Source organism: Penaeus monodon, chromosome 6 (assembly GCF_015228065.2).
Source record: "Penaeus monodon isolate SGIC_2016 chromosome 6, NSTDA_Pmon_1, whole genome shotgun sequence".
NCBI classification, from domain to species: domain Eukaryota; kingdom Metazoa; phylum Arthropoda; class Malacostraca; order Decapoda; family Penaeidae; genus Penaeus; species Penaeus monodon.
In genome coordinates, this window is record NC_051391.1 from 41429026 (window position 1) to 41439025 (window position 10000).

The window sequence follows — 10000 nt, forward strand, 5'->3', positions numbered from 1 at the left end:
AGAGGAAGAAGGAGGACATAGAGAAGGACAAAAGGGGAAAGGAAGGGAGAGGGAAGACTTAAAGAAATTGAAGACGGAGGGAAGAGGAAGGAGACTTAGACATAAAAAGAGGGATCAGAAAAAGTAGTAGAAAAACGCACACATATAGAATGGGAGAGAGAGAGAGAGAGAGAGAGAGAGAGAGAGAGAGAGAGAGAGAGAGAGAGAGAGAGAGAGAGAGAGAGTAAGAAAGAGAGAGTAAGAAAGAGAGAGTAAGAAAGAGAGAGAGATGGGGGGCAAGAGATAGATAGATAGATAAATAGATAGATAGATAGATAGATAGATAGATAGATAGAGAGAAGAGAGAGAGAGAGAGAAGAGAGAAGGAGAGAGAGAGAGAGAAGAGAGAGATGAGAGAGAGAGAGAGAGAGAGAGAGAGAGAGAGAGAGAGAGAGAGAGAGACAGACAGACAGACAGAGAGACAGACAGACAGAGAGGGAGAGAAACATAGACTTAAAAGAGTCTTTGATTAACTTGCCCTGAAATCATGTTGAAATATGAGAGCGTTGCTGCATGAAACCACAGGGGATACAAAAACAAGGCCAAAGCATGTTGCAATGCACGCAGGAGGAAAAAGAGAAGGGGAGCTGGTGCGTTCGTGTGTAGGTGTGTCATTAACAAAGAGGAAAATGTTTTGATCCTGTGGAATGTTATAATGTTATATCTTGTTTTGGATTTGGTTATGTGATACAAACAAATGGAATTGATCTAACAATGGCACAGCATTATGTAATGTATTGATATGATTGTAAACTGGAATGACGCAATATAATCCGATACAATGATTTGATTGTATCTTGAATGGAACGATCTGATTTGATTTTATAAGATGATATATTGAATTTAGTGATAAAAGCCCAAGTCGTCTGTGTTTTAAAGAGACCAATTCAACGTGATCTAAGATAATTCTCTTACCCGGGATAAAGTGAAATAATGCGATGTGACGTAATGATTTAATTATTTCTTGAATGAGGCGATGTAACACGATCCTGAGGCAATGAATCTTGAATAATCATATGATGGATGGAAACTGGAATTAATCTGTAATATGATATATTGCAAGAAGGGAGGGATCACAGATTGGAATAACTGATTAGTGTATTTGGCATGCAACTGAAGCCCGAAGCTATGAAGTTTGTTTTACTGAAATAGCTATGGTAAGGGTATACGCGCTTCTTGTTGCAAGAATAATCGGAAAAATTATGCAACGATGATTCAAGGAATGCAATATCAAAGGCACAGAAAGAGAGAGAGAGAGAGAGAGAGAGAGAGAGAGAGAGAGAGAGAGAGAGAGAGAGAGAGAGAGAGAGAGAGAGACACCGGGACATTTTCATATATTGGATTCTTGACTACGGGGAAATAAAATTTTACTTTTGTATATATCTATTTCCCCTTTTATCTTGTATCATAATGTCATATTTTCAAGAACAAAGAAGCATTACTCACATTCTCTCCAAGGAAAAAAAAAAAAAAAGAAAGCACAGAGAAAAATGATGGTAATAATAACAACATCAACATCATTATAATAATAATGATGATGATAATGATGACAATGATAACAGCAATATTGATAATAACAATAATGATAAGAATAACAATTATGGAAATGATTATGATAATCTCACTGATATATTTAATCTTGATAATGTTATTAACAATAATAATAACAAAAATAATGATGGTAAAAAACGATAACAGTAGCTGTAAAACAACAACAACAACTTCACTGAAAAAAAATTATAATAATAACCATAGTAATGATAATCATGATGATGATGCTATCAATAATGATAATAATGATAATAACAAAGACGATGAAAATGATAATGATGATAACAACTACATCAATAAAAAAACAAAAACAACAGCTATGATAATAACATTAATAACCATAATGATGCTATTGATGATAATGAAAATCATAATGATAATAAATATAATAACGATATGGCAATGACAATAATCATGATAACAACAGTAATAATGATACTAGTTATAATGATAATGATAGCAAAAGCAAAAAAGACAACAACAACAACAACAACAACAATAATAACAATAATGATAATAATAATAATGATAATGATTTTTATAATAAAGATAACCATCGTATTGATGACAGTGATAATTATAATGATAATAAAGATAATAATAAAAAATTATTACTATTCATGATAGAAAAAATAATATAATTATTTATGGTAATAATGATAATGACAGTAAAAATGCTTATGACAATAATGATAACAGTAACAATGATAGTAATAATAACAATAATGATAATAATAATAATAATAATAATAATAATAATAATGATAATAATGATAAAATAATGATAATAATAATAATGATGATAATAATAATAATAATAATAATAATAATAATAAATAATAATGACACAACAACAAAATCATCATCAACAATAACAACAACAATAATAATAATAATTAATAATGCTACCAATATGGATAATAATGGTAACAATGATAATTACAATGACGATAGTAGCATTAATCATAATAACGATAATTATGATAGTAATAATGATAGTAATAATGATATCAGTGTTAATAACAATACAGCTAGGACGGAAATAACTATTATAATAATAATAATAATGATAATAATAATAATAATAATAATAATAATAATAATAATAATAATAATAATAATAATAATAATAATAATAATAATAATAATAATAATAATAATAAGGATAATGATAACAGTGACAATGATAATGATAATGATAATCATGATAATAATAATAACAGTAATAATAATAATAAAAAAAACATGATAATGAAATACTGGCAACAGTAACATATATGATAAGCATAATAACAATAAAGATGATGATAGTATTGATGATAGCAATGGTAGTAATCATAATAATGGTAATGATAATGATAATTCCGGTTTGATCAGCAAAATTAATTACGTATTATCTTGATTTCATTTCTCTTACAATGAATTTAAGAAAATATAGTTGAGATCTTCCCTGTGGCTGAAAGACAGAAACAGTGTCTGGAATCTGAGAGGCAGGATATTCGCTTAAGAGGGATCTCTTGATGGCAATATTGATCTGAGACGGGGAAGAAGAAGAAGAAGAAGAAGATGAGGAGGAGGAGGAGGAGGAAGAGGAAGAAGAGAGGAGGAGGAGGAGGAGGAAGAGGAGTAGGAAGAAGAAGAAGAGGAGAGGAGGGGAGGAGGAGGAAGAAGAAGGAGGAGGGAGAAAGAGGAGGGAAGGAGGAGGAAGGGGGGAAGAGGAGGAGGACGGGAGGAGGAGGAGGAGGAGGGAAAGAGGGGAGGAAGGGGGGGGGAGGGGGGAGGGGAGGAGGGGGAAAAAAGGAGAGGGGAGGAGAGAGAGAGGGGAGGGGAGGGGAGGAGGGGGGGGAGGGAGGAGAGGGAGGAAGAAGAAGAAAAAGGGAGGGGGAAAAGAAGAAAGGAGAAGGAAGGGGAGGGGAGGAGGAAGAGAAAGAAAGGAGAAGAGGGAAAAGGGGAAAAGAAGAGAGAGGAAGAGGGGAAAAGGAAAGGAAGAGGGGGGGAGAAGAGAAGGAGAGGAAAAAGGGAAAAAAGGAAAAAAAGGGGAAGGAAAAAAGGGGGGAGGAGGAGGAAGATGAATAAGAAGAGGAGGGGGAAGAGGAGGTGGAGAAGGAAGAAGGGGAAGAAGAGGTGGAGAAGGAAGAGAGGAAAGGGGAGAAAAAGAGGGAAGGAAGAGGGGAAAAGAGAGAAGGGGAGGAGGAAAAAGGGGGAGGAAGGAAAAAGGGGGGAGGGGGGAGGGAGGAGAGGAAGGAAAAAAAGAGGAGGAGGGGAGGAGAGAAGAAGGGGAGGAAAAGGGGAAAATAAAAAAAAAAAAAGGAAAAGGGGGAGAGAGAAAAGAGAGGAGACGATGGAGGAGGAGGAGAAGAGATAGAAGAGAGAGAGAGAGAGATCGGGAAAGAAGAGAGAAAGGGTTTTGGGGAAAGAGGAGGAGAGGGGAAGAGAGAGAAGAGAGAGAAAAGAAGAGGAGAGAGAGGGAGGAGAGGAGAGGAGAAGAGAGAGAGAGAGAAGAGAGGGAGGAAGAGAGGAAGAAGGAAGGAGAGGAGAAAAGAGAAGAAGAGAGGAGAGGGAGGAGGGAGAGAGAGAAAAGAGAGGAGAGAGGGGAGAGAGAGAGAGAAGAGAGAGGAGACAGATGAGAGGGGAGGAAGGAGAGAGAGAGAGAGAGAGAGAGAGAGAGAGAGAGAGAGAGAGAGAGAAAGAGAGAGGAGAGGGAGAGATGGAGGAGGAGAGAGAGGAGAGGAGAGAGGAGAGAGAGAGAGAGAGAGAGAGAAGAGGAGGGGAGAAGAGAGAGAGAGAGGATAAGAGATGGGGAAGAGAGGAGAGAGAGAGAGAGAGAGAGAGAGAGAGAGGGAGAGAGAGAGAGGAGAGAGGGGGGAGAGAGAAGGAGAGGAGGGGGAGAGATGAGAGAGAAGAAAGATGGAAGAGAGAGAGAGATGTAGGAGCAAGCGAAGGAGAGGAGAGAGGGAGAGAGAGAGAGAGAGAGAGAGAGAGAGAGAGAGAGAGAGAGAGAGAGCGAGAGGAGGAGAGAGAGGAGAGGAGAGGAGAGAAGAGACAGAGAGAGAGAGAGAGAGAGAGAGAGAAAAGGGAGGGAGGAGAGAGAAGAGAGGAGAAGAGAGAGAGAGAGAGAGATAGAGAGAGAAGAGAGGAGAGAAGAGAAGAGAGAGGAGAGGAGAGAGAGAGAGGAGAGAGGTAAATAGATAAATATATAGATAGAGAAATAGATGGATAGAAAGAGACAGAGGCAGAAGCAGAGATAGCTACAGAGAGAGAAATAAGATAAAATGACAGACAGACAGCCAGAGAGTTAAACAGCCAGCCAGCCAGCCGGACAGATATATAGCTAGACAGACAGACAGGCAGACAGATAGATAGACAGACAGACAGATAGATAACCAGCCAACCAGACAGACAACCAGACAGACATTCAGCCAGCCAACCAGACAGACAGACAGCCAGCCAACCAGACAGCCAGCCAGCCAGCCAACCAGACAGCAGACAGCCAGACAGACAGACAGACAGACAGCGGGAACAAAGCCACCTCATGCATGACTGGCTTTCCTCTTCTTTCACGTGGAATATGACAACACTTTGACGGAAACAATTTCTTTCATTTTCTTTTTATTTCCTTCTGTGGGAATTCAGGACTTTGTGGTGTCCGGAATTTTTATTCTTAGTTTTGTTTATTCTCTTTTTTTTATATATACATCCTTTGAAGCTTTCATCTATTTGAAAGTTTGTCTTTATTGCTTCTTGTCGTGGTAGGAGGGCAGAAGTTAGGAGGCAGAGTGAAATACCAGTAAACACGGTGATATGTGTTTCTTAAGAGGTTTATAGTTTAAAGGGGAACTGCTGTAAATATTGGGACCGCAGGAAGTGCAATGTTTTGTTCGTAGGGATATGAGTCATGGGATGTAATAGGATGAGGATAAATGATGAAGAAAGAGCATGTTATGTTTTACCATATCGTAGGTACGTGGTCGGTATGCAGCCATACGAAAGGATGTTTCGGGAATATGGGTTTTGTGATTGTGTGTGTGCGTATATATATATATATATATATATATATATATATATATATTTATATATATATATATAATATAAAAAAAAAAAAAAATAAACACACACACACACACACAAAACCCCACACAAAAAACAAGGGGAAAAAAAAAAAAAATATATAAAATATATGTATATATAATTTTATTATATATATATATATAAAAAAACAATAAAAAAAAAATATATATAATATATATATATATATATATATATTATATATATAGATATAGATATATATAATATATATATAATATATATATATAACTATTATATATTATATTATATTATCATAATTGTATAATAATAAATTATAATAAATTATTATAATTATTTTTTCTATTTTTTTTATTTTTTTTTGGTTTTTTTTTTTGTTTTAGTTATGTTTTTTCTTTTTTTTTCTCTTTTTTTTATATAATATATATATATTTTATATATATATATATTTTAAATAATTAAAAAAATAAACCCCCCCACCACACACCCCAAACACAAAACCCAACCCAAACACCCACAAAAACCCCACACAAAATTAAAAAAAATATATATATTATATATATATAATAAAATATAGAGGAAAAATAAATATAATATAAACACACACAACACACACACACACACACACACAACACACACACACACACACACACACAAACAACCATAATATAGAAAAGTAAAATATTATATAATATATATAGAATATTATATATAATTATATATAATATATATTTTATATATACATCACACCACACACACACACACACACACACACACACACACAACCCCCACCCCACAAAACACAAAAAACAAAAAAAAACAAAAAACAAACAAACAAACAAAAATAAATAAAAAAAAAAAAAAAAAAAAAAAGGGGGGGGGGGGGGTTTTTTTTTTTTTGGGTTTTGTGTGGTGGTGTGGATACAATAATATATATATATAGAATATATATAATAATATCAAATATATAATAATATAAATTAATATTAGAAGGTTTTTCTTATTCAAATAAATATAATATAATATATATATTAATATAATATATTCATAAAAAATATATATATAATATGTATAATATATATATAAATATTATATATAAATATATATAATAAGAATATATATATATATTTAATTCTGAATAAGAAAAACCCATGCTAAATAAATTTAAAACTGATTAAAAAAATATCATTTTGTTGGCGTTTATCGATTTTTCGCTTGCATCTGCCTGGTTTTTTCTTTTGTTTACCCTTCAAATCCAGCCTTCGGCCTGGGTCTATTTCTTCTCTTTCGTTTCTCGCGTTTTTTTTGAATAATTATGTTTAAAAGAAGTTTGGGAAGATTGTATAAGCCGGGGCCCGCGAGAGATTTTAACACCTCAAAAACCAAAACCAAAAACAAAAATACACATCACTCATTTTGTAAAGTAAAGTACAATATTTACGTGGAAGATAATTTAATATTGTATATGAGACTTTAAAAACCCAAAAACAAGCAAAAAAAACCCAAAAACACAAACCCAAAAAACACAAAAATTTATTTATTTGATATTGAATTATTAATTTGATGATTTTTATTTTTTATTATTGTAAACCCCAAAACAACCGATTAAAATTATATTAATTAATAGGATAATTTTAGACTTTATATGAAATATTTAGTTGTTTTGGATAATTTTAATGTTTTTGTATAGGAATTAGTGTTTTATTATATGATTCTATTTTATTATTTATTTATTAGAAAATATAATATACAAATTTATTAAAATTATTTAAATAAAGATTATAGAATTTAAATGAATTACATATATTTATTTTGCGTGCATTTTCCAAATAAAAGTTAAAAAAATTGAATTTTGTTTTTTACAGTTTTCCTTTCATTGTTTCATAGGGATTTTTGGCCCAAATCAAGGGCCTTTGGCATATCTTGTTTATTACATGAAGAATGTGTATTTTTTTTTTTTTTTTTTTTGGTTTGCCAGTTTTGTATGACTAGGGAAATTTTAATTCCCTTGCCCTTTCTTGGAAATTGACATTTATAACCAAAAATATATTATATATGTTTGTAATAATTTTCAAAAAATTTTTCAAATTGATTTTGCTGGCTTGGGCCTTTTCGTGGTTTCATGCCCTTTTTGAATTTAAAAATTCCCTTTAAATTTATTTGACAAATTCGAAATCAATAAAGAATGCGAACCCAGCAAGGAAAAACCTAATTATTTATAAAGCAATAAAAAGATACTTTATAAATAGACGGGGGAACCACAACTGGCTAAAATACGAACAAACATTTTCCAGAAAACCACCAAAACAAAACACAAACCCCAAACCACACCAAAACAAAAAAACACAACCACCCCCACAACGGGGGGGGGCCCCAAAACACAACCCCCCAATCAAAACACCACACCCCACCAAAAAAACCCACAAACAACAAAAAAACACAAAAATATTTTATGTAATAAAAAAATAAAAGCCAAATTATTGGTTTGGGACATTTGATAAGATGTATTGGATATAGTTGTAAATATGTGTTGGCTGACGGGGAGTGCGGAGAGAATTGCCAAGCCACCGAAATATTTATATATGTATCTTCCTTTTGAAGGCATATTGATATAGCATATAATTGTTTCAGAACGAGTATAGTAATTGAAAATGATCATTTTAAATATCTATGAATAGTTAAGCTGCTTAAATAATTGTTTAGAATATCTGTGAATTGTTAAGTTGCTTATACTGTTTCACAATTAATCCTCCTGTGCAAGTGCAGAAGTAAAAATATGTAGACATTTATAGGTATTTAATTGAAAGTTAATACCATAGAAAGTAGATCGTTGTTGTTGAGTAATACAGATGGTCCCTAATCTCCTCCTGCCAGACTGCGTAAAGGAATGAATTGAAAGGAGAAAATATATTCAAAGTAATTGCATATAAAGGAAAGCTATATAATCAGAAGAGAGAGATTGCTTTATTGCCCAATGGCAGGCGTGCTCAGTCAATTTAATCATGTTTTTTTAGGCACCATGATAATTTGATTTCACTTGTCGTTATTGCTTGATAGTACCTTTTGTGTGTATGTATGTATGCGTCCTTGTGCGAGTGATCCTTGAGCTTCCTGCGGGGATCCAGGAGCAGCCTCGCTCCTCGGGAAGCAGCCTCACTCCAGCATCTTGAGAACAATAAAGAAATCAAGACATCTCGTTTTTTTTTTTTTCTTTCACTCTCAGCTCACAAGTCTCCCTCTCCTTGTCTTTCTTCACTTGTTCTGCCTCTCTCTATCTCCCTCCTTCGCTCTCTCCAACTTCCTTGTCTTCTGTCTTTCTATTTTCTTGTATCTTATCTCCCTCTCTCACGCAAACCGTTCTTTCAAACTCTCACACAATCTCTCTCTTTTGATCTATATTACCTATTCGTGTTCAACCTCTCTTTCTTCCTTTTTCGATTTCTTCTCTCCCTCTTCTTCTTTTGGAAAAGAAGTCCGCCCCCCGTTATCTCCCCTTACTCCTTATCCATCTATCTTCCTCTGTCTTCCTGTATCTCTTTCGTTTTCTCGTTCTCCTTCCCTCCTTCGCCCTCTCACGCAATCTCGAACTCTCCATTCCTAATACGAAACAGAATTCCACAAAACCATTCCTCCAAAGTCCGGTTAATCCGCCTGGCTAGCCCCCCCTCCCCCTCCCCCACCCATCCTCCCGGACAGTGTAAGCTTGTTACGGAGGATCAGAGCCCCCCCCCCCATTCCCCTTCTCTCCCCCCTCGCCCCCCCCCACTCTTCCCACGCCTCATGGACATCAGAAGATGGGTGTTGGGTGTGGGTGTGGAGGATCATAAACCGGATGTAATCTTAATGAGGAACCGCCCGACGTGCCCTTTGCTGGTTCATGGGCCGATGATGCTCCAGCCGCGTCTTTTGTGGGGCGTTTGATGCGGGTCTCTAGGCGTCGGCGGGGCGAGGCACGAGGCGCGCGGGCAGGGTGTCCCTTCGTCGGGTGGGGAGGGGGGGGAGGGAGGAGGATTGCTTGAGTAGAGTCTGGAAACATTCAGATGAATTAATAGATGAATGATGAGTATATACATATATGCATACACACACACACACACAAACACACACACACACAAACACACACACACACACATATATGTATAAATATGATTATACATATGTATATACATACGATTATGGTAATGTCGTTATATTTTTGAGTAAATCATTTGGAAACATTATTATCCTTATCATCATTATTATTTTTCCTTTGCAATTTCCGACCATTACTCGTTACTCCATGAAATGATCAGCTTCGAAGCTCCACCATGTAGAGTTTCGTCTCAACAGCTGGCCTCCTGAAGCGTCCGCCCACGAGCCGTGAAGC